The sequence below is a fragment of the Canis lupus genome, chromosome 19 (assembly GCF_003254725.2).
Source record: "Canis lupus dingo isolate Sandy chromosome 19, ASM325472v2, whole genome shotgun sequence".
Taxonomy (NCBI): domain Eukaryota; kingdom Metazoa; phylum Chordata; class Mammalia; order Carnivora; family Canidae; genus Canis; species Canis lupus.
The window spans coordinates 41,591,734-41,618,559 of record NC_064261.1 but is presented as its reverse complement, the minus strand read 5'-3'; positions in this window follow the sequence as shown (position 1 = coordinate 41,618,559).

Sequence of the window (26,826 nt, the reverse complement as noted above, 5' to 3'; positions counted from 1 at the left end):
TAACTACCTCCTAACAAAAGTCTCCATCTTGTTATATCCCCTTTATTCTCATATTCATTCCAAACTGGTTTGCCTCCCTCCCTTCTAAATTTGCTCTTCTTAAGGTCTTCAATGACCTTTTTTGCCAAATCCTCATCTAATTTTTGTTGCACAGAGCAGGTTTTAACAGAATAGGTAACCACCTCCCTCTCAAATCACTCTTCATGGCTTTTGTGATATCCTTCTGCATTCCTGGTTCATAGTCTCATTAATTTTTCCTTTTTATAGCCATTAAATTGTGGAGCTCTTCAGGGGCCTCTCTTCTTAAGCTTCACCTTCTCTCCAGGTGATCTAACTTTCTCCCATGACTTTATAAATGTCACCTATTGGGGCACCTGGGTGGTTCAGTGGTTGAACTTCTGCCTTTGACTCAGGTGGTGATCCCAGGGTCCTGTGATTGAGTCCAGTATCAGGCTCCCCACAGGGAGACTGCTTCTCCCTCTGCCTGTGTCTCTGCCTCTCTCTCTGTGTCTTTCATGAATAAATAAATAAAATCTTAAAAAAAATAAATTTCACCTTTTGCTAATGGTCCCAAACTTATTCTCTTGCCAAGCATTTTCTTCTGATATTCAGGCCTGTGTTTCCACTAAAAGTCTCAACATGATATATGAAAAACTACATGTCAGACTTACTTATCCTTGAGTATTATTCTGAAAATGATACCATTGCTTAACTCACAAAAATGGGAAGCCCTTCCCTATTCCTCATTTCCTATATCTAATTCATGACCAAGTCCTATTCATTCAGCTGCCATACCATACCTTGTGTCTTTTGCCTTCTCCTCATCTCCTTTGTTGTACCTACACCATCATCATTTCCACCTAGAACATCACAACAATCATTTACATAGTCTTTCTACCTCTACTTGTCTCCTTTCAATCTTTTCTCTACACAGTCTCTAAAGGTCCATATGATCATGTCACTTCCTTGCTTAAAGCACTTGAAGCAGCCCTCATCACAATCAGGTTATAGTGTCCATCATGATCTGGACTATAACTATTCTTTTGCATGATAACTCATATTTTTCCCTCAGTAATCCTATGCCTACACGTATCTGTAGTTATAAATGGCTTTTATTCAGGCATCTATTATTTGCATTGTGGTAGTTATGTAAACTTTGTTTTCATGCCACTTTTTAATTTTCATGCAAAATGAGCACCAGTGTCACTAAGTTTTAGATAAGGATGCTGAATTCCTAGAAATTAATCATGTCACTGAAATCATATTTATTGAATGAGTGAATGAATTTGTCCAAGATCACATATATCTAGACATTGTAGAGCTTTTCTACCATACAAGGTCCTTGGGATTATACACATGCGATATTTTTTTTTGAAAAGCATAAAGTATTAAAATGTAAATTTAAAAAATCATAGTACATTTTGGAAGTTTCTGTTACCCTGTATTATAAAGATACATATGCCGGAGGGGAATAAATAACTAAAAAACTGAGTTTCCACCATCAAGTGGCTTATCTTCTCACTAGGCAGGCAAGGTTTATGTATACTAGAACTCACTGTAAACAATATAATATCACACTTATAAATGCTGGGGAAAATAATTGGGGAAAGTCCTCCCTCTTTTGTATTCTGTTGAGGAAGAGTACAAATAAAGAAAGGGAGACTTATCCGATCAATCTGATCAAGTCAACCAATAGGCCATCATTATAAATTATAGCCAGATTTCCAGTATCCTATGCAAAAGCCCCCATTACTGGACTTAGCTCACAAAAGCATATCAAATCTGAACCTACAAAAGTGTCTAATAAGAGAGGTCTTCTCTGACACTATGTCCACATTACCCAGCAACGCCTCATCACTTTTATCTCACTAGTCTTTAATATGATTTTTTCTTTCTTCTCACTACCCAACATTCATGTATTTATTTGTTGTTGTTTCCTTGTTTTTGTGTTGTCTTGCTCAACTAGAATGTGATTTTGAAAAGAATATGGACTTTGCTTTGTTTGTTGTCATGTCCCTGGTCAATAAGGGGCTATATAAATAATATGTTAAAGACATGAAAAATGAAGCACTATGTTGAATAGAATCCATTCTTTAACTGAGGGACTCTGATTAGGTTAATTACTTAAAAGCTCTCTCATATTATCCTTTCTTGACTAGAAAGTACCACCTAAGTTTCCTCTCTCAATTTTGAGGACCAACTTCCCTGCCCTTTTCCAAATCTTATAATGGGAGAAACTGCCACCTCACCTACCTAGTGTGCCTGGGGAATATGACCAAAGGGATGGGCCATGCCCTCTTCTAAGAGTTGCCATAAGCAACTGTCTGGTATCTCAGTGGGCCTCACTTTGGGCATGGCTGACTCTAATGCAGAGGATCACTAGCTTATTTCCAAATGTGCTACTTATGCGAAGTGATCCAAATAACCATTCCACAACCCAAGAGGCCCCAAACTGGCTCCATTCAGCTGTGACAATGTGCCCAAAAGCTACTACAGGTTTCACTAAAGTACAGAGGAAATGTCAGACTTCCTTTGCATTATCAGACACACGTCTTACATGACTTCTTTATTGGGTTTTATATCTTGAGGGGGGGTCTTAATAGGATGAAAGGGAGGCTTGCTAGGTGCAAATGAGTGCCGTTCAACTATTTAAAGGCACATTTAATTAAACTGGATTCATAGCCTGCATGGGGCAAGTTAAATGAAAACTAAATAGATGGAGTATGATTACATATTATTAAGAAGAGAGACAGCTCTGGAGACCAAATTCTTTTAACACAACATTAAGCTGAGCTCATTTCATATGCACAGTTTAGCACCGGCCTATAAGGAGAACGTGTTTTGAGAAAATCAGCAGAATGGTTATGAGCTCTAAACAGCTTTTAATAAAATGCAATGTTTCAGGGAAGGAGCAGCTTCTAAACTTCACTTAAATATGCTAATTAAAGAAAATTAAGTTTCCCACTGATTCCAGGTTCTCTTTGTTTTCCATTTTTTATGTACATCTCATCCAGGCTACTTTCTACCTTATTTTATAAACTCCCAGAAATGTTCTAAAATCCTTATTAAAAAGATGTCAGGACTTGTTGAGAGTTGGGGAAGAAAACCAAACATGAGTCTTGCAAATTGATGACTTTAATTGACTATCTGGGTCTGATTGACCATAGACTAAAGCTTTTAGCTGGTATCTAGACCATTTTTGACCAAGAAGGCCCCTCAAGCTGGGCAATAATAATAAAAACAGTTGTATCTGTTGAGTCTCCTGAGTAAGGCAGGTGCATCCCAGATATCACCTAATTGGATGCCCACCATCACCCTAGAAGATAGGTATCCACAGAGATGGGAAGGACAAGGGAAATAGTTTGTGGTGTTGCTGGTATTCAAATTCAGGTCGGCTAACTTCAAAACCTCCACTTCTTCACTGATAATACCTACCTTGAGTCCATCTAGGGAATTACAACCCTGGAAGAGGGAGTGATATTTGAAAAGCACATAAAATTGTCAACATAGCTGACATAAAATAGTCAACACAATTTTATATTACAAAATAGTGGGAAAAAATCTTTCAATGTCTTTCAAATCTTGCAACGATTTCAAACCCCTTTAAAGAACATTGTACAAAGTCGTCTTTGTTTCTGGTCCATAGGTTAAAAAAAAGATGTTGAGAAGCATTGATCTGATTTATTCATCCCTGAGTTATGTTTTGAGCTTGTGTCACCATTCCTATCTCTTCTGAGTGCAACACCTTAGTGCAACTTCGTAGAATTGGCTTTCCTCTACTTTCCATCCCTGTGGCCTGTATTTGTCTCCCTAGGTCATTCTTTCTTGAAGTGTGATTACCTGATCAGTAGCATCAGCATCATCTGGAACTTGTTAAAAATGCAGATTCTCCAGCCCCATTCCACATCTACTGAATCAGAAACTGAGGATAGGACAGAGAAATGTGTGTTTTAAAAAGTCCTTCAGGTGACTCAGATACCTGCTCAGGTTTGAGGACCACATCTCTAGATCAATGTTTTTTAAATTCTTGAAGTAGCAGAAACATTTTCCTTAAGTAGAATATTGCCTAAAAGTCCAATATAAGTCATTTTGCTTGAAATGGAGATAAGGAGCCTAGAGATCTACTTGTTCCTGAAAACATATGGTAGCACCTGAGAACATTTCTAGGGACACTCTAGGACTCCATGAGATACAATTTGGATAAAGATTGGTGACATGCTATGTTAATGAGCACCTGCCCCAATTCATATCACGTTAAATACTTTTCCACTAATATTTACACTCAAATTTTCTATAGTCCCAAAGTTCTGTTTTAGGGTGAGATTTTCACAAATCTCTACATAAAATGAGTCTTTTGAATATTAACAGAGTCAGAACAGGAAGTTGGGATTAGGGAGTGCAAGGTAACGGAGGTCCCTGTTCCTGCTGGAAGAATTCACACGTGGATATAAGGAAGGAAAAGCAGCAGCTCTTAAAAACAAAAACAAAAAAAACTCCAGACGCAAAACTTTTGGGCCTGGAAATGGTATAGGAAGCTACAAATATTCCCCTTAAACAAATATGTATTGCTCTAAATGTTACAAATTCAGTAAGGCTACTTTAGACAAATTTATGAAAAATTGGAATGTGTCATGGATCCTAGCTTGCCTTGCCGCATGCTCACCTAGCCTTGCCTGAGGGGAATTGTCTTTTCTACAGAAAACTGTCTAAATCACCCGTGCACACTGCAGCCTCATACACTTGGTGTTCTGTCTTCCCAAGGCTATTTATAGAGGACAAGGCAGTCTTCAAAAGAAGGAACCAACTGTTTAGGAAAGATTTGGGGTCAAGGAAATTTTTACAGCCCTTCTAGGAACACTATTAATTGCTTCTGTGTCTTGGCAATGGTTAGTTATTATCCCTGAAATACTCTGTGACCTTCAACTCAGCCCATTTCCAAAAATTTCTATTATTATTATGTAACTTCAGATATCACTAATAATTTTAACTACCTCCCTGTAAAATTATCCCTGTCTCCCTGTCTTGTCTTCTCTGATATTCTTTTTAGTATGTTTCCACTGATTCTTGTGCATGGCTGTTAAAATGTTTATCATATTTTGGTACTAACAACATTTTAATAACAATAGATAATACATTTTATATTTATCATTTCAAGTATGTATCTCTTCAACTTCGAGGTGAAAGTAGAAACCATAGTGTTTTATCTATGTATCTGAAGAGCCAGGCACAGCATCTGTCATATCATGGGGGCTTAAAAATACCTTTTCTGTGAAAAAATAAATAAATCCCTTACTAGGCCTACTCTCCCAAGGTCAGTTATGGAGCTTACCATCTTGAGAACTTAATAACAGCCTCCATGAATTGAATGCTTAACATAAACTAGGCCTAGTGCCTGGTAGTTTCAGATGAGAAAATTTGGGGATCCCTGGGTGGCGCAGTGGTTTGGCGCCCGCCTTTGGCCCAGGGCACAATTCTGGAGACCCAGGATTGAATCCCACATCGGGCTCCCAGTGCATGGAGCCTGCTTCTCCCTCTGCCTGTGTCTCTGCCTCTCTCTCTCTCTGTGACTATCATAAATAAATAAAAATTTAAAAAAAAAGATGAGAAAATTGAGGCTCAGAGACATTATGAACCTTTCTGAGATCAAGTAGCTGGTGGAGCAAGGATTTAATCCTAGTCTTGTGTGATGGCAAAATCTGCTCTTATAATATTTATCTTTCCCTCTCCTTCATTCACCCATTCATTTAACCCATGCTTAAGGATAGCCTCCTTTGCTTCAAAAGGAGCAATGCATGGCAAGGTATGTAGACATATCAAGGGGCTATTCTCAAGGTCCCAGACTTCCCTAAGCTCACAGAATGGTGGAGAGAAAATCCCCCAAACTGCAAAAAGCAAACATACAAACACAATATGATAAGGGCTCTTGTCTTAGATTAAGTATTACTTTTCTTTGAAAGAATACAAACCTCTTAAAAAAAAAAAAGAATACCTCTGAGTACATAAGCAGTGAGATCATAAAGAGATTGCCCTTGTTTAACTATATCTCCCTATGGAAATAAAGCTCATTCCTTTACAACATCCTCAGACTTGGAGGAAGATCAAATTAAGCAGGTTATCTTGGTACTGTTCATTATCTCAGGCTGCTCACCTATCCCTTGCTCTAATTGCTAGCTTTCTGAGCAAAAATATTTCTAAGCTGCACGCTCTGCACTTTCTCCTCCTTTTTAATATCATCAGATTTGAAATAGACATACGTTGCAGCAGAGTTGCTAGAAATATTACAGAAGCCCAGTAGGAGATATTTGCATATTTATGAAAATAGTTTACCTTCTGCTATGACAATAACAAATGTTCACAATCTCAGCAGTTTGTTCACTTTGTAGAAGGAAAGAACTAGGAGTGAATTAGCAATTTAAGAATAACTTCTAGGGGATGGTTACAATATGATTTTCTTTTCTTAAAGTTGTCATTCTATGAGGCTTTGTGGGACATAATTGCTCATGCAGACATAACCTTCTTCTGACCATGAGAAGCATTTAAACTTTTGGAATCCTCAAAATTTGCTAAGGATTTAGGTCAGACTTTGCCTAACTTTATCTAGCCCATCTATACTCATAGTTCATATTCAACAAATATAATTTTGCAATTTTTTGGATAATTACTTAGAAACAGCCTGTCAGTCTCATGAGTAGTATTTAGCTTTCTAAAAATCTTACTGAAGACATTAAACAAAGAAGGATGTAAATCTGATCTACCCAATGGCTTTTCTAGGAAGAGAATGAAGATACCCAAAGAAATATTTTAAAATCGGAAGATGATACTTATAGTGCTTTTAATGATGCTAAGTCTCTGTTAGCCAATATTTGTGTCATTCTATCTTCAGATATACCACCAGTTTATTGTAATTTTGAGATAGTCTCAAATCAATGAGCCCCATGTGGAACAGGCTGAATGATATAATAGAAAGAGCAAAGTTAGAAGTTAGACGGACTTGGACACAAATCCCTACTCTCTTACTTCCTCATAGTGGTCTTCTGGAAAAAGTCTTAACCTTTTTGAGCTCCAGTTTCATCAGCTGTAAAGTCAGGATGGCCTCACACATTTTGTATGGTTCTATAAGTTTGAAATTACAGAGAAATTGGGGATAGTTCTGGGCACAAAATGCTCAGAGGTGTTCAATATTAGTAGGTGTTCAATAACCTTACCTCTTATTCAGTAACCATACTATTGGAGTATGTATTCCACTTTTTTATATTTGTGTTATAGTTATTGTATAGTTTCAATGCTGCTACTCATTGTATTTGTTTCCTGTGGCCACTGTGACAAATTTTCACAAACTTGGTGGCTTTCGACAGTAAGAATTTATTGTCCCATAGTTCTAGAGGCCAGAGTCTAAAATCAAGATATTGGCAGCACTTGATGTTCTTTGAAGGCTCTAAAAGATAATCTTTCCTTGCCTTTTCCAGTTTCCATTGACTCCTATGTTCCTTGGCTAGTGTCTGCATAGCTCTAGTCTCTGTCTTCATGTGCCCTTCTTCTTTGTTTCGTCCTGCTATAAGGCATTATAAGGACATTTGCCATCAGATTTAATGTACACCTAGATAATCCAAATGACATCATCTTGAGACCCTTAACCTACTTACATATACCAAGACCCTTTTTCTCGATAAAGTCATATTTGCAGGTTCTGGAGATTAAGGCATGGATATATCTTTGTGGGGACCACCCTTCAGCCCACTACTAGTATATATTTTGAAACTATAGTAAACTAATGAGAAGTTAAAAACTTTAAGTAAAATAGGACATGAATAGATACATAAAAGTTAATGGATTCACTGAAATAATAATGAAAAGTTAGGCAGGAAAATAGGAGAGAATGAATTTATGCAAGATTGTCCTAGTTTATAATAAGCTTGAGTGAAAAGACTTACTGGACATTGATTGTAACAACTATGTAAAATATTCCATTTCCTGAGTACAGATATGATTGTTTTAATATTAACATACAAGTCTGACTAGCTCTGAACTTTTACCCTGCTTATCTGCAATGAGCACAATCTTCCTAGAACAACTCTGGCTCAAATATTTCTTTAAATCCCCAAGTAGGAGTGAGAACATGACAGTGAGTTGACTAACACAGTGAGTCAGTCTTATACATTTTAAAGACTTTCTAGTTAAGCAAGAAATCAGAACCCCCTTAAGACTAATTTTAATAGAGATATTCCAAGGCAACTGGCACAGATTTTTTCAAAATTGGCCTCCACTTTAGTTCCTTGGGAAACCCACTACTGCATCTAATATTTGTGAGTGTTATAGTACTGAAGAATGCCAAATGTTTTGCCCTGCATCTTAGTTCTAGGGCTTCTCAACCTTGTCCTTTTGCAGTGAAAGGAAGAAAGCATTGTTGTATTTGAATAATACAGAAGAATACTGCATCACCTGTGTTATCCATAGCTGGGTCCTCAGTTATATAACCAAAGCTCCCAGTGGTTGCAACTCTTTGGTGCTTACCAGAACAGATGTTGATAATAAGGTTCTGGTATCAACTGACACACTTTTTTCCAGACTCACTAATGGCCTCCAACAATTTCAGTCTTGGTGAGGAATCTCATGCAGATGTCCAGCCTCCCTGCTCTCAGTTTTCCTTTTCTGCAATCTCTTCCTGACACAATTCCTGACTATTTTTCAGGTGATCTGTTATATATCTGGATTTAGAACACTGGAGGTCAGAATTCCATTCCCTTTTGTCCAAATCTGTTGCAACTCTTATGCAAACAAGGGATCCAAGTAGACATAGAAAAGTCACATATTTTATACCTTTACTTGGTGTCATTCCCTACTCACATACTCAACATCTTTTGTAAATTCCTTGGAAAAATATTCTGTCTAGGGATGCCTGGGTGGCTCAGCAGTTGGGTGCATCTGCCTTCAGCCCAGGACATGATCCTGGAGTACTGGGATCGAGTCCCACACCAGGCTCTGTGCATAGAGCCTGCTTCTTCTCCCTCTGCCTATGTCTATGCCTCTCTTTTTCTGTGTCTCTCATGAATAAAAAAATAAAATCTTAAAAAAAACATTATGTCTAAGTAAACTGTGCTTAAAGACAAAGAGGAGTGCAATCTTTACATTATAGGGACAGAAAGAAGTACAATGATCAATGAGTGATGACCTACTGGGAGGTGTTCCCATGGCGAGTGAGTCAGACTAGGCATACAGAATTTACTTCTCCCCTGAATCTTCTGGAGTTCATTTCTGTTGCAACACTAAAGAGACTTGGGACACCAAAGGATAATAAGCTGGGTCTTCATGGTTGATCTTGGTATGGGAGAAAAAATATGAACCTTGGAATCAGAGCAACTTACATTAGAATCCTAATCTACCATTTACTAGCTTTGCTTTTTTAAACATCTCTTAGATTTTTTTTTTAATTTGGATCATCATTAAGTTGAAAGAAATACCACTTAACTGAAAGCATGGCAGGAAAGATTAAATGAGAATTGAAAGCTTAAGCTTTTTCATAATAAGAATTAATTACCTTAAAACTTAGTTCAAACTTTAATAATTTATAGATTAATTGTCTGTGGCATCTTTAACTCAGAGCATCTTTGTTACTAGACCTACTTCTTTGGCTTGTTATCTCTTCATCTTGTGATTCTCTGTCCTGCCATAAACTTTGCTCCCTGATAAGTTACTTGATGGGTGCTGAAGATTTAGATTAAAATACTGTCATTTTCAGAAATCTCTCTTTAAATAAATATACAAAATCCATATTCTTATCTTTCATTTGCCTTTAAAAATAAACCAATATAGATAGAACTTTTTGACACACTTAAATGCTAGTTTGAGATCACTCAACTCATTTGCATGGATGACCTCTACTTGAACTCATTTCTCTGGAAATAAAAGTTTAGTGCAATACTAATTCAACTTAGAAAGTAATTGGAAGTCTTCAGTAAATGAGGAAAATTCTAATTTTATAGGGACTGGGGACTTAATTCAAATGAAAAAAAGTTCATTGATGACATGAGTTAATTGTGCAGTTAACATGAAATAACCTTACCTAGCATTTTGAAGACTCTAAAAGCATCAGTTTGCAGGTATCAATGATTAAAAGATCTATAACAGAAAATAGCAATTCTTGAATTTTCTTTATGTTGTATATAGCAAAGGAGATAGTCAATGGTCACTAGAGAGTCTAAGACTTTCCATAATATCATATAGTAGACCCCTATTGTAACTCCCAAATCTAGGTATAAAGGTTCGGTTTCTTCAGATTATACTTCAACTTTTGCAGGATCTTCATCTTCTACCTCTAAATGTTGTCAATCTCAGAGCTCAGTCCTAGACTCTATCCATTTATTTTTTTATTAAATATTTTACTTATTTATTCATGAAAGGCATGCACAGAAAGGCACAGACACAGGCAGAGGGAGAAGCAGGCTCCATGCAGGGAGTCCAACAGGGGACTCAATCCCAGTTCTCTATGCTCACACCCTGGGCTGAAGGCGGCGCTAAACCACTGAGCCACCTGGGCTACCCAACTTTATCCATTTCTCTGGCTGTTAATGCCATTCTTATGCTACTGATGTTCAAATACTCCATCTCTCTAAGGTTGAATCATGTATCAACCTGTCCACTTAACATTACCACTTGAATGCCTCAAATTCATATTAAAAGTAACATGTTCAAAATTAAATCCTCTCTCAGGTTGGGTTCCCTAGAAACAGAGCCTCAGACAGGGATTCTCAAGAGATTTATTGTGTTCATATTGATTTAGTGATATTCAAGTGACTATTATTTAGTGAGTGCCCTTAGGGAAAGGGGAAGAAAATCAGGAGAGAATTGGGGAAAGAGCTCAGTGAGACTAGCTCTAGCATGTTCCCCCTGGGAAGCTCTGGAGTGCAAGTTGTACCCTAAGTTATTTTCATCTTGAGGCATGTCAGAATCTGGATCCCCACAAGTGGGAGATTGGAGGACATAACTTTCTGAGTACTGCAGTTTAACTGCAGTTAAACTACTGTTTAACTTGTGAAAATTCTCCAGAGAAGATGTTAGCTATGAGCAATTAACAGCTAACACTCATGGCAGCTATGAAATGGGTATATCCACCAATAAAGCAGGTAATTGGAGGACACCAATAATATCCACTAAAGATTTTTAATTGGCCCTCTCAATATGTGGCCTAACTTCTACCTATAGCTTATATGTGAAATCCACATGCATCTCAGCCAATTCTACTTATACCTAGCCCAGGGTGCTATCATGTCTTACCTGCACTGTTAAAATGTTTCCAACAGATGCCCCTATGCCAACCTTAACTCAGCAGCATACATTGTTCTCACAAAAGCCAGAATTATTTTCTTTCTTTGTTTGTTTTTGTTGTTTTTAATACAAATCTGATCACCTTTAATAAAAATTTTTTAGTAGCTTCTTATTGCCTATAATTAATTTCAAACTCAAGACCAAGATCTAAAACACACTTCAGAATTAGGCTTCTGCCTCCAATGCCAACCTTATCAGACACCTCTTCTCTCTGATGTTTCTGATGCTGACCTTTGGTCTATGGCTAGATTGTTAAAAGTTTCTATCTTGACCTTCATTCTTATTATTTCTTCAAGTGAGAATGATCATCCAGATCTCTTTGGTCGGTTCCTTCTCATCATTCAGGTCTCAGATTCAAGGACACTGGTCTAAGAGAGGCCTCTCCTGACCTGCTTAGCTCATTGACAGCACTGATTACAATCTGTTCTCTAAAATCCTGACTATCAAATGAGCTGGATTTGGGTATATGAAAGCAGAAAACAACTTTCTATTAACCTCAATCCCTTGACTCATTATCCTCCACAGTGGATAATCCCATATCTTCTTCTATTCCTCTCAGATATTAAAATTCCAATCCAGTAAAACATCTAGACTTTAGTTTCTTTGACTTAAACTACTTGAAGATTTTTAGCTCTCCCAGCTTGGGCTTGCCTCAGGCTGGAAAGACTACATTGGACAAAGAGGGCAAGATGAACTTCTTCACTATTCCTTTAGCTTGCACTCCCTTCGTCTTTCCACCCAACTGTGTAGGCTCCCTGAGCCTTTGAAACTGGAACAAAGGTAGATCTAGGTGATATATAAAGGTACTTAATTTACTTGAGTCATTGTTAACTTGGCATCAGGACTTCTGTGTGTTGTAGGCCTGACTGCTAATTCTTTCTCAAGTTGGGAACTCCAAATCTTCAGTTTTCTGACAGTTAAAACCTTGGATACTAGCTAATTATACATCCTTCAACTCCTGGCTTCTTTCAGCCTGCTCCTCTAAACAATCATGCTGAGGTCACCTCACTCCTTTGAGCAATCCCCTTTTGAGATAACATGAGATACAGATCCCTTTTGCAGAGAATGTACCTGGAGCAGGGACAATAATTCAGCTTTGTGCTGCCAAAGCAAGGGGATACAGGACATTCTCAGTCCATTCAGAAAGATATAACAAAAATATCATAAATTGGGTGGCTTACAAACATCAAACTTTTATTTTTCACAGATTTGGAAGATGGAAAGTCCAAGATCATGGTGCTGACCAATTTGGTGTCTGATTAGGGCCCTCTTTCTCATTGATGGCCACCTACTCAGTGTAATCTCACAAGATGGAAGGGGCAAGGGAGCTCTCCGGGAACTCTTTTACAAGGGCATTAATCCCATTCATGAGGGCTCCACCCTTATGACCTAGTCACCTGCCAAGTGTTCCACCTCCAAATACCATGACATTGTGGATTAGGTTTTAATATATGAAATTTGAGGGAATGGGCACATTTAGACCATAGCAAATACTCTCCCATGAAACCTGCTACCAAAGGTTATTCAAGGTCAACTGGAGGCTTTCAGCCACGAGTAGTAAGATGTCAGACTCTATGTCTCCCAGACTTCTGCTTGCTGAGGATTAAATTTTCTAAGGATGAAATAATGTGCTCTCTTATACCCTGAGCTGCTTGCTGACATTACATTGTGCATCACTCTTTATTTCCAGGCCTCTTATATTTTCTGCTCTTTACAGCCAGGAAGTGAGTATTGGCAATAGATGGCAGAACCAATCTTATCCAATCCTTTTGTACAGGAAACCTCAAAGATCTAACACTTCTATTTAGAATTTGGAGTATGTTATACCTGTTGTTCCCCAGCTTTAGACCCTCACTTAAAACTCTAAGATGGTAAGAGACCCATTTAATACCCTTTTATTTCCACCCCCCCTTTTACTGTAAGTCTTACTAGAATATATATACAATGAGAGCTGGGATTTGTTCGTCTGGTTCTTTGATGAATCCCCAGCTCTTCGCCAAGTTTCTGGCCCATAGTCTGTGCTTAGTAAGTATTTGCTGCAAACTAAACTTTGCTATGTATACACACTTTTTTTCCTTAGTTCCTTTATCCATAAAACTTGCTTAAAACCCAACTTTCAGAGTGAGAGTGACAAGAGAAAAAAATATACAGCACACATAGAAAAGAGTAGGGAACTGATATTTAGATTATAACTTTTATTTAGGATTTGAAGGGTCTCAGAAACTAGTCAGTGTCAGGGATTTACAACCTCCCACTCTTACCCCATGGATCTTTTGTTTAAAATGTAGTATTTAAACTGTTAAGTACTTTTTTTACCCCAATTTTTGGTAAATTTTTCCCAAATCATTCATCTCCTCACCTGCTCTCCCTAGAGGAGCTGTTCAACATAAAATGGTCTATGTAAAAAAAAATAAATAAATAAAATGGTCTATGTAGTTCTATAAGGTAAGAGGCCCTTGCACTCACCAGGCAGGTATGTGTCTTACCAACATCTTTCTGCTTCAGCTACTCTTGCCTCCTCCTGGGAGTTCAGAGAGCCACAATAATAGCTCTGTCTTTACATGAAGCAGAAAAATGAGAAATACCTGGAAAAGTTTCTCTGTTATTGGGTGGCCAGTACATCCTACTTATTATAAGACTTATCACTATATTTTTGATATGTTAACAGGCCATCCTGTCAGAATCTTCTGTGTAGTGAAAGTAGTAAACTTCTTCTCATCTCACTTTCCTTTGTCAACACTTATTGTTTCTCCAACTAATTAAACAAACTAGTGTGTATTTTCATGATCAGAGTGAACAATAAATTTTGGAAACAAAACAAAACCAAAGGAACAGTGTGTGTCCAGAAGAACTGAGGATTCTACTGTGGAAGTTCAGTCACCTGGTAAGAAGACATCTAGCTTCTCTGAGGGGTTTCATATGTGTGTCAGCAATGATTTTGCCAAAGTCAGTATAGGTGAAAGTGCTGTGATTGGATGCTTGGAAAAAGGTCGAAGGAAAATGTATGTAGGCAATTTAATAAATTTAAAACACACACACACAAGTATTTGAATAAGATAGGGGCAATGCCCAGCTCTGAATTTTTTCTCCAAGTTTCTCCAAAACTAGGGGAAAGAAAAAGAGGAATGAGGAGAGAATTATTCCAAAGAAGAATGAAGAAAAAGTTATTTCAAAAGACATCTGTGGAGATTGTCAGGTTTATTATTAAAGTAAGTGAATTTTGGGCCTTTTTTGGAGACTGGCAAGATCTGAAATAAGGGTAGGAAATCACAGCTCTTCTATAACAAATGAAGTACCCAGGCTGTAAAAATGAAGTTCTTGAGTTCTGGTAAAATATCCAGAAACAGAGGAGCACAGTAGTTCTTCATTAATACAGAGATAGTTTCTTCTGCACTGAAAATATGTGGTAACAACAATGTTTATGCTTTATGTATGGTACCTTATTTTGTTTTTGCAATTTAACTTGAAGCCACACCCTTCTAACATACTTAGGTGTTTCCCTGGAGCCTGACTGCCCAGATCTGTATCCTGGTACCACTCAATGTGTTTGCTGGCTGCCCATATGGCAAATATGTGCACACTTGAAAAAGGTGCACTTTTAAAAAGATTCTTTACCTCCATCTGTCAAAAGTGTCACAATATACTGATTTTGTTAGAATAAAACACTGTACTGATATCTTCTGGAAAAGTGTCCTATTCAATATACAAATCTACTATGACTATTTATTCATGAGAGACACAGAGAGAGAGAGAGGCAGAGACACAGGCAGAGGGAGAAGCAGGCTCCATGCAGGGAGCCTGACTTGTGACTCAATCCCAGGTCTCCAGGATCACGCCCTGGGCTGAAGGCGGCGCTAAACCACTGAGCCACCCGGGCTGCCCTACCATGACTATAATGGGAATGGAAGAACCTTAGATGGGACTCTTTCGTGGCATACAACATATGAAAACCACCTTAGTTCTGCTCTCTCTTTTTTTAAATCAATGTGAGCTTGTGCAATTATTTAACCTTTTTCTGTTTCTGTAAAATGAAGCCAATAATAGGTTTCTGGGAATTAAATTAGTTAATGCATATAAAGTGCTTAGGTACTTGGCAAATAGGAAGCATTCAGAAAATATAAATTATAATCATTATTACTGATGAAGAAATATACTTTGATTAGACAGCTTCCCCAATGATATCCAAATGGTAAGAGGAAAAGCTAGGATATGAATTGGGTCTGGTTTCTCTCACCCAGTGTTCATTTTCTTGCTGATGATTCATGACAATTCTTGGGTCGGGGATGTGCTCTGTTGTCAAACATCCAATGCTTTTCTTGATCAACACTGACATTTAACTGAATGGAAGGTAGCTGTGTAATAATGTGTTACTGCAAGAAATAGTATAGATACACATTCTATTGTTTGCATTTAAATTTAAAAAGTATAAATTTTTCTCTCCAGAAAATCATGTGGTTCTGTTCAGTGTGCAGTTCCTTTCTATTGTCTAACTTCTTGTAAAGAATGTCCTGTGTTTACTACCTAATTTGGGACCTGCTGTAATTATAGCCTTTAAAATATAATCTTTTAGAACTATGCCCTTTTGAAAGCATATGTATTCATTAAAAGCAAAGCTCTCGTTATGGGAAGAAAGTTTGCAAATAACTATGAACCCTGGGATGGTATAGAAAACCGGTGCCCATGTTCCAGACCAGACCTCTCTCTTAATTCGTGTTCCCTTTGAAACATAGGAGATGGCCCCTGTGGGACCTGAAACAGCTGCAGAGCATGAGAGGAAATTCCCCTGTCACTCCTCCTTCTCACTATGTTCCTGCCAGCTCCCCTCTGATAAAAGCCCCCCACTTCATCCCAACTTATTAAAAGTAAGCAGGCTTGGCTGTATCCTGTATCATATCCTTCCCCCATATGCATCTTCAGATCTTTTGGGGAAATTAACTTCTGACAGCTTGAAATGAACGAAATTCCATCTTGTGTGCCTATTCAGGAAGCTGCTTGCCCTCAAATTTAATTCTCTGTTTTCTCCTTGCTCTGCTCTGGCACAAAGGGTAAGGAGACAGTGACAGGGGAAGGTTAACTAATCCCCATAGGCTGTGTTTTCCAGAGTCCATGCTATATTCACAGGCACACACTTATGGCTGGATTTGGGCAAAGAAGGCACTAATGGAAGAAGATTAGAGATTGGTGGGAAGAAGGGAGAAGCCGCCACTTCTCTGCCTATGGTAGGGTTTCCAATATCAACTGCTTCTCCTCTGTGTCTCCAGCAAACCTTGCAACGACCTACTTTTGTTCCAGCTTATACTGGATGCCACCTTCCCCAGGCCTTCAGTGATAACACTTCTCTCTTATTCCTTCAAACTTGGGATTCTAGGGGCCTCTTAGTTTTACTCATCTCTGGATTGCTTCCCTTTGTACTGAATGACTTTACATCATACTTCCTGTCCTCTGTATAATTTTGGAACCAATTCCCTGTGTTTGTTTTACGCACTTGGACTGATTTCTGTTTTCCTAGTTGGGTGCTGACTGATAGAGACTGATTTTACAAAAGGTGGTTGTGGTGAGGTAGAGTCAAGCACAAACTCATAAATATAGTATGTAGAAGAAAGAGGAATGTATATGTTTTGGGAAGTGATTCAGATTAAAAATAAGAGGTTGCTGGCTCCTAAATGCTATGTTGCAGGAAGGAAAGAGGTTAGTACTCACCAAACTACTGGGCAACAATCATACTTAGACCATTACACATTAAAACCACAAGATTTTTTTTTTTCTTATCAGCATACAGTACTGGGCTTTCCCTCTTAGAATTGCTTTGTACTCAGCAGGGAAGGAATGGACTCCTGCCACTAAGGCAGCAGACAAGAGACCGTGTGATACTCAGGATGGCTGGTGAGGGTATACAATTCAAAACAGCTATTTGAAAGTTATATTACTAACACATAATTCTTGTGTTTTTAATATATAGTTCAGTGTTTGTCCTATAAAGCATTAAGGTTAGCTGGTGTTTTTCAGTCATTATATAACTATTAATGAATGCCTACTATGTTCCATGCTATATTGTGTACTGGGAGAGAGCAGTAAGCAAATTAAAAAAAAATACTCTGGGAGCACCTTGGTGGCTCAGTTGGTTAAGCATCTGACTCTTGATTTCAGCTCAGGTCATGATCTCAGGGTGGTGAGATAGAGTCCCACATCAGCATGGAGCCCACTTAAGATTCTATCTTTCTCCCTCTCCCTCTGCCCCTTCCCACCCCCAGCTCATGCAAGTGCATGCACTCTCTTGCTCTCTCTTTATCTATCATCTATCTATCTATCTATCTATCTATCTATCTATCTATCTATCATCATCATCTATCTATCAATTTTATATATATACAACACATATACTCTGTCTTTATGGAATTTATAATATAGGGGTGAGGGACAGAGGAGATAGACCATAAACAAAATATATAAGTAATATTTATGTTAAAATGGTAATATATTTTACAGAGTAAAATAATGCAGGGAAATAAATAATAAATGTTGGGAGTAGAGAGTTGAAAAAATTTTTAAAAGATTTTATTCATTTATTCATGAGAGATACAGAGAGAGAGGCAGAGACCTAGGCAAAGGGAGAAGCAGGCTCCCTGCAGGGATCCTGATGTGGGACTCTACTCAGGACCCCAGAATCACAACATGAGCCAAAGGCAGACTAAAGGCAAATGCTCAACCACTGAGCCACCCAGGTGCCACAGAGGGTTGAAATTTTAAATAAGAAGGTCATGAAGGGCCTCATTTAGAATAGTATTTAACTAGAGACCTGAAGAGGTGAAAGAAAGAGTCATGGGTCTTGTAAGTAAAGAATATCCAGGCAGAGAGGAAAGAATGGGGCAGGAGTAATAGAGCGGACTCAAGGAGGAATACACAATTTCTGGTCAGTGCCTCTGGAAGGACAGCATTCTTATTAATTGAAACAGAGCAAGATGAGTTGAAGGAAGTTGAGTTGGGTTTGGGAGATTAGCAGCTTAATATTTAGACATATTAAATATGATAAGCCTATTGCACATTTAAGAAGAGATGCCACATAGGCAGTTGCTTCTTTGAACCTAGAATTCAGAGAGAGATTTCAGACTTGTCAGCATATCAAGAGTACTTAAATTAAATTTCAAGCCCCAAGGAAATGAAAGTGAACATAGAAAAATAAAAGGCTGAAGATCAAGTCCTTATCACTCCAAAATTAAGAGGTCAGGAAAATGAGGAGGAACTCAAAAAGAAGCTGTATTAGGGTTCTCCAGAGAAACAGAATCCATAGGACTTATATAAAGGTATAAAGATATGTTGAAAGAGATTTATTATAAGGGGCTGGCTCATGAAATTATGGAAGCTAAGAAGTCTCATGGTCTGCTGTCTGCAAGCTGAAGGCCCAGGAAAACCAATGATACAGTTCTGGTTGAAACACAAAGGCCTGAGAATCAGAGGAGCCAATGGCATAAGTCTCAGTTCTACTTTGAAGACCTGATGTCTGAGAGGAGAAGAAGATGAATGTCCCAACTCAAGCAGAAAATAAGCTAGCCTTTCCTAGGCCTTTTTATTCCATTCTGGTCCTCAACAGATTGGATGATACTTACCCCCATTAGTGACAGCTATCTTCTTTACTCAATCTATCAACTGAAATGCCAATCTGTTCCAAAAGCACCCTCACAGACACACACAAAAATAATATTTTTTATCATTTATCTATGCATCTTTTAGCCTTTTCAAGTTGACACTAAAATCAACCATAACAAAAGCATTAGAAGCAGTAGCAAATGAGGCACAAGTCAAAGGTTTTGAGGAGGATATCCTGAAAGTCAAATGAAGAAAGTGTTTGAAGAAAATGTAAAATGCTGCTAACAGAATAAGGTGTGGAATGAGGCCTTCCCATCTGATCTAGTCATCTGGAGGTCACTAGTGATGCTGAAAGGAGCAGTATCAGTGGAGTATTGGAGATAAAACACAGAGTAGGCTCAAGGGAGAATGAAATTACATGGCAATGAATGACAGAATAGGAAATAAGAGGAGAGGTATAATAGACATGCCAGGAGAGTTTCAGTAAAGAGAAAGAAATAAATGGTAGCTAGAGATGAAGTTGAGTTAGGAAGAAATTTTTTGTAGGTAGGAAAATAAACAGTAAGTTATTATGTTGATATGAAAGATCTAACAGAGAAGAGAAAATCATAGTTCTGGGGGAAAAGGGGGATAATTGCTGCTGCATGACCTTTGAGCAGACTGGAGGACTTGGTACCAAGGGCCCAAGTTAGCTAAGAGCATGGAAAGTGCATCCATAGTACTAGGAGAGAAGGCAGAGTGTATGGGCAAAGATGCAAGTAGCTAAGTAGATGTGGAAGGAGTTTGTGAAGTTCTCATCTGGTTGCTCTTGTTTTTTCAGCAAAATATGAAGCTGAGGAGGAATCAAATCATCAACTAGGAAAGGGGGATAGGGAGGAGATATTGGAGGTTTCAAGTATGAAATAGTCCACTAGTAAAGTAGAAAAGAAATTGATATGGAAATATAATTTCCAGCTCGTCTTAAGAGCTCACCTGAAATTCATAGCCATGAATTTAAATTGAGGGCCTTTACCATGGTTTTATGCTTTTGTTAGTCAGGTACAGTTGCACAGTTGCAGGCATAGAATAGACAGATTTAACCAGAGATGTGTTTTGGCCTATGAGGAAGCTAGAGAGCAAGAAAGAATTCATTAATATATGCAAGGGTGGGATTATTGGTCACAGAATTAAGACTGGATAAGAAGGGGAGTGAATCCAAGACGGCTCAGAAAAAGTGAAACATATCATGGATGAATTTTAGGTCCTGATGGGTTCAAGTGGAGATTAAAGAGAAGATAATGGAAGGAGTGCCCTAGAAAGATGGCAGATGGTGGTCAAAGAATATGATGCTGGAAATAGAAAATATGGAGGGGATGTATTTTAGATAACAACAAAATCTATGGTATAATAATGGGAAGAGATCATAGGAAGTTAGGGTTAGAGACTGAGAAGCCAGGGTATCAGAAGGATAATATTAGATTAGAAAGACATTGAAATCACCAAGAAGCAATAGGGTATAAAAGATAATGACAATGAAGCAGGATAAAAATCTTCAAAAAATAAGACATGGCCTTAGTATGAGTTGATAACTATAGCAAGGAGGACTGGTATATAAAAGCACTTGATTATTTTGAGATTCAAAACTGAGTGTTTTTATGGAGAAGGAAGAGCAAATAAGAAGGAAGGGGCAGTGAGGGAGTAAGAAGACACCTTCTTCTTACAAGCCAGTGTCTGAGAACACAGAGGGGCCAACATCTATTATTGGAAGGGCTACCAGGGAAGTTGTATTCTCAAGAGTCTGGTCTAGAACATAAGGTGCCTTTCATTATAATGGGCCAGGATTTCTATAAGTCATATTTGAAGAGTTTTAGGAACTGGGTACAGTTGGTAGATGTGATCAGGAAAGGATTCCATGGGACGCCGGGGTGCACAGTGAGTTCAGTGTCCAACTCTTGATGTTGGCTCAGATCATGATCTCAGGGTCATGAGACAGAATCTCGAGGGGGCTCTGTACTGAGCATGGAGCCTGCCTAGGATTAATTCTTTCTCTCTTTCTGCCCCTCCCCCCTTACCCACTGCTCTTTCTCCCTCTCTCTCTCTCAAAAAAAAAAAAAAAGACATGGGAACTTGGTTAGGGCAGGGAGAGGAAATTATTACTTATTGGAGTCATAGGCTGGGGTAAGACATTGATGCTCTTACACAGTGTGGTCCCCCATGAGGAGAAAACTTGTAGGATATCATTGGATAAGATATATAGTAAGTTTTTACTTTCTCCTGAATTATCTATTTTTATTTTAGTGAAAAGCTTAGGTTGATAAGTGAAATAATACACATGACAATTGCTAAACTCTTTGGGGAAAAAAAGGTGCTATAGGAACAGAAATTATTATTATTATTTTTTTTAATTTTGAGAATAGGAAAGAAAGAATGAGCAGATGGCTCGTCATGCTTTCATTGGTTTTCAGGTTGGTTCCAAATGGTAAACTATTGCCTGGCAAATATTCGGAATCAAAATGACCCTACTCCATTTGTTCAGAATATTTCAGTACTCTGTGTACTATGCAAGTCATGTTCACCATTATAAAAGGGCATAAAACTTGCTAGGAAGAAATCTCTGATTTATTAGATCACTGGGATGAAGCTTGAGAAGAAAGCAAGTAAAGGAACAGATACCCATCACCAAATGGCAAAAATGCTAACAGAGAAAGAAAAGACTGAGTACATTGTGGAATTTGAAGTTTAGGTGGCAGAGCTATTCTCTAGCCGTGGGAAAACTCATTGTAGAGACCAGGAGTATTTTTAAGTGAAAGTGGATCTTGAATTATAGCTCTTGTTCTAAATAAGTCAAAGAGAATTTTGTGTAACCTTGATGGAACCAATATTCTTTGTGAGTAAGTAACATTAAAAAAAATATTTTAGTAAACCTGAAATGACTGTATTGTGGAATAAAAGAAAACCTAATTGAGACTTGACTCAAGAGCATCAATCAAATTGTTTGGACTTAAAAAGAAAGAAAAAATACTGAACTTTGCATAGTTAATTAGTAATATGAACTAAGTTTTAGAGAGTGGGTTGTGGCTGTCTCAATGTTCTAATCTATCACTTGGAATTAACTCAAAGACAATAGTTGTGCCTCAGGGCTAGAGTGTGGCACAGCCTGTGCAATCAGTCCTGAGTCTGAATTCCCACTGAACTACTTCCTAAGTATTAGTTTCTTCTGTAAAATGGAAATATTAAAATCTCCTTCATGATTTGCAGGGATGAAGTGAAATTCATATATTGCTTAGCATAGTGTCTGGAACAGAGAAACAGGATTTTGCATCTAGTTCCTCCCAGTAAGTTTGCTCTACAATGGATTATGCGGACACCACTTGAACTTTTCAATTTTTCTTTCAAAGATGTTTGGGAATAAATGTAATAAAGGAACCCATTTGCTCTGCTTTTTCCCACTTAATGACTAAGCAAAATTTAAAGCCTAGTATGCTATGGGAAGAAGGCTAGATGGATATTAGAGTTTCTCTTAAATAAAAAGCAGATTTATTCCTTCTGTCTATGCTTTAGTTGCTGCCTCTCTCTCTAAGCAATTACTATGTTTGTGATTTTGTATTCGTCATTATTAGAAGTTGGGCAAGTATAAATTAGTCCACTCTACTCCAGCCAATGGTCATTCCTGAAATAGGAATCTATTATTCCCCTCATATTGTGATGTATCCCATAAAAGGATATTGCACTGGACAGTAGGATGGGAGAGCAGTCTCTGAGGAAAAGAAAAAACATAGATGGGATTCTTGAAAATCCTGCTCAAATGTGTCCTGTTCAAGAAATAAATTGTCTGGTAAGAATTGTTTTATATTCCCTCAAGTAATCGCTGCTTAATTTTGCAGTTATGGCTCATTTTATCCTATATTATATTTGTTTTCTTGTCAATCTCTCTTAGTTGTCAGTAACCACCATGAGTGCTAGACTATCTTCTCATTCACTGCCACTTTCCTATTGTACCTAGCCCCTAGACCTGTGCACAGGTATCCAAACAAAGCCAACCCCTGACAATCACTTCCTCTCTGCAGTAACCCCAAGACTTGAGAGTCTTAGTTATTGTGATTATATCCATGAAAATGCTTAAGTTAGGAATTGGGGAGATTTTTCAGGTAACTGTGATTAAATAAAACCTCATTTTGAGGTAAGAAAGATCAAAGCTTGTGGAATCAGTCATCCTGTAATGCAGAAAGGCCTTTCTGGTCCTGCTGCCTTCTACCTCCTTGGCTGAGAAATGGCATAGACTGGTAAAGCTGACTTCCAAGCCAAAGGCACACCTATTTACACAGCTGTGGTTATTTATTTGACTATTACTTTTGCTTCTCCAATGTTCCTCTCTCTTCTCAATAATGTTTTCTCACTGTTCCATGTAAATTCTTCTATTTTTCAAATTACTGATCTGAAAAGGGTAGGAGAGAGGCATCTTGCATGAAAGGAAAAATCAATTGGCATATATGGTTATCTTGAATACCTGACACTTGAGTTTAGTTGTTACCCTCCTAAAAATTAAATAATGTCTTTTTATGGCATAAAACTGGGACTGCTAAAAACTCTGATTTTTAAATAGCCATAGGTATCTGGGCCAGATTTGAATGTATTATTCTTAGCAGGAAATGATTATGTCTTACAGTTCCCTTCAATACTATTGTGCACAAGCCAGCAGATCTCTGTTCTTTTTTGATTGGAAAATGTAAATCATACTTAAGAATTGTTCCAAAAAGAGTCTTGAGCTGAGTCCTTGGACACAAAGTTGCAGCTCACTGCAGATTCTGATAGTTGAGTTACAACTCACTGAAAATCAGGGGTTTAAAATGGAAGCACTGACAAACCTTCAAGCCAGGGCAGCACAAATGGCGCCTTGATAATTTATAGTCTACAGGCAGCTCTTGGGTTTATTATCACAATGACAAATGCACTGTCATTGTTAATAGGATATTTCCCAGCAAGGACTTCTTGTTATGCAAGCCAGGTTCGGTATGTCATGCAGCATGATAGCAATAAAGTCTACAAGAATTTGTAATGAACTTCAATTACTAATAGATTATGGTTAATGGAAAATATGTGCAGTAAAGATATGGGTTTTTATATGCGCCTTCTGGTATTCTACAAGGCAATGATTTATGCTACAATTTATGTTAACATTTTCTGCTATGAAAAGGCCCAATTTGGTAGAAAGCCACTTCATCCATAACAAATATTCAAGATAATTTTGCACATAATATAAATGAACGTATAAAATTAGATATTAATCTATTTAATTTTAGCATTTTTATTTTATTTTTTTGAAATGGAGACTTTTTTTCTCTCCTGAGTAGTACTGTTGGTTAAAAATTCTTGATATAAAACAAAAGCATGAGATATATTGATGTCTTTCAGTTAAATGTAACATTTTGCATGTTAATTTCTTTGTTTAACTTCCTGTTGTAATTAAGGACCCAGTTAAGATTTGATATATGCTGGTGTCTTGCTTATGTAAGTATTATTTTGAATTAAGAAAACCCACAAGTATTCATGTTAACATGAATTTATAATCCACATCATGGTTCCTCTCAATATGAAGATTGACAGCTGTGATAATAAATGTGGAAGTACATATATAAATGATTTCTATTTGTGTGTATGTGTGTGTGTGCACATGTGTGGCATAAACAGACACAGTCTTATATACATATATATATAGATAGAGACAAAAACAGACAAAACTGAAAAATGCAAACCCCAGCTTAGCCAAGTATAGACCCAAAAAATGCAATAAAATTAAATTATAAAAAATAAAACAATTCACCAAAAGATTTTGAATTAAATGATAATTAATTTAAAATTTTGAGTGTAGAGCCAGCACAGTCTTGGAAACCTACTGAAAACATTTTACCTCTTTAAAATGTGTGTGTGTGTGTGTGTGTGTGTGTGTGTGTGTGTAAAAGCTAAGATGACTTTTAAAAAGATGAATTTTTAAAAACCTTGGTCTTTAAACTCAGAACACATATTTTTTAATGCTCTTCCTTCCTTTTCTTTTAATCCCTGAAATCATTTTTTCCATAGGTCCTATATGATATCCTGCAAATGGCAGGTACACACATAACATTTGTACTCACTACTGTACTTACTTGAATAAATTTTGACTGTGGTTTTTCCCTCTGACCCATGACAATGCTAAGAATGATGAGCAACCTTAGTGTCCAAGAGTTAAGGTCTTAGACTCTGGAGAAGAGACCCAGTTCTGCCACTTTTTAGCTTAGATTTTGTGTAAGTCCATCTAAATCTACCAAACCTCAGTTTTCATCTGAAAAATGAGAATAGTTAGTAAAGAATGCCTTTTTATTTTGAAAATTAAATGAAATAGTGTCAAAGATTTTCATAGTGCCTAACATAATGAGCGCATAATTCATTTTAGATATTATTTTTATTTGCAGTATTTAGTGAAATACTGGTCTAGATATGTCAGTGAGTGATTTAATATTTTTATAATTATTGCTATCATTATTATCAATATTCCTTGCAAGCTTCCATATCTTATAGCTTTTGAGGCTCTTGTGATCCAGAGGGTCACCTGGCTGATTCATAAAAAGGCTTCTAGGCTTCACACACAAATCTAGGGTAGGACCAAGAAATATGCATATCTAACAAGACTCCCAGATGAGTCTTCTGCCCAATGAAATTTTAAAAGCAGTGCCGTGGTACAATTTATAGAATTTGTTGGTGTTCATATTTCTGCTACTTGTTGAAACATAACTGAAATACCATGATGACTGACTTGATCATCTGTTAGTTGAGATTTGACATCATGCTGATTAAACATCTAGAATCCAAGTGATTGATAAAATATGTATACTTCTCATCTTGATATTTTGGGCCTATTTGGGGAAAAAATGCTTTTTCCTTAAAAATATCCATCTACTCTCCTAGATCCAATATAACTTGTATTTTTTCAAAAATTTTCTCTTTTCTCAATGTTCTTCTTGGTCTACTTTATAGATTAGAAAAAAGATTCTAAAAACGATGGGAAAGACTTGAATTAGATTAACCTTCTTGTGTTAGGGCATTATCTTACTCCAAATAAGTTAGCATTGTACACTGCTTCTTTCTCATGTAACAGTCTGAGGATAGGCAGTACACACACCACATCAAGACTCAGCAACTTCTACCCGTTGCTCTGAATTTCCTATGGCATTGCTGCTCTTTCTGAACAGTCTGAGATAGCACACTCCCACTTTCACATTCTAGTCATCCAGAAGGAGAAAAAGGGGAAGAGGAGAACATAATTCTTGCTTTATCAGCATAACCCACAAACTGTGTTGCTTCTTCTCACATCCCCTTGGCTAGAGGGTAATCATATGACTGTATGTAGCTCAAAGGAAGTATCAGAAATGCAGTCTTCATTTGGGGAACCAGTTATATCATTAAAAATTAGACATTATGTTACCAGAGAAGAAGGGGAGAATTGCTATTGGGAAATAGTCTCTGCCACATTCTGTTACAATTCTCCAGCCAGCTGGAGTTAAATAGGCCTTATCATTTGCCATTACCAAGTATCTTTTGTTATGGATACTCAATAACTGATAATATGCTTACTGAAGACCAGAATACTAAATCAATTCACTAGAATTGTCCTCCCCTGCCCAAAAGGGCAGGCCACAGTTATATAGGAGTTGCTTGTTTAAGGTAGTACATTGTAGAATCAAAGTTGACTAAGTCAAACAGGTGCTGTCTTTGTGCCAGGGTCACCAAGTGAGATCAGTCCCCAGGAAATAGAATGAAAATTCGGCATCAAAGAGGTAATTCCTATAATGAAGCTTGGAGAGAGAAAGGAACAGAGAATTAACAAGGATTAACATTAAAGACAGCCAGGATGTGGTGGTTAAGAACATGGTCCCTGGGGTTCATCTGTGTGGGTTGGAATTCTGT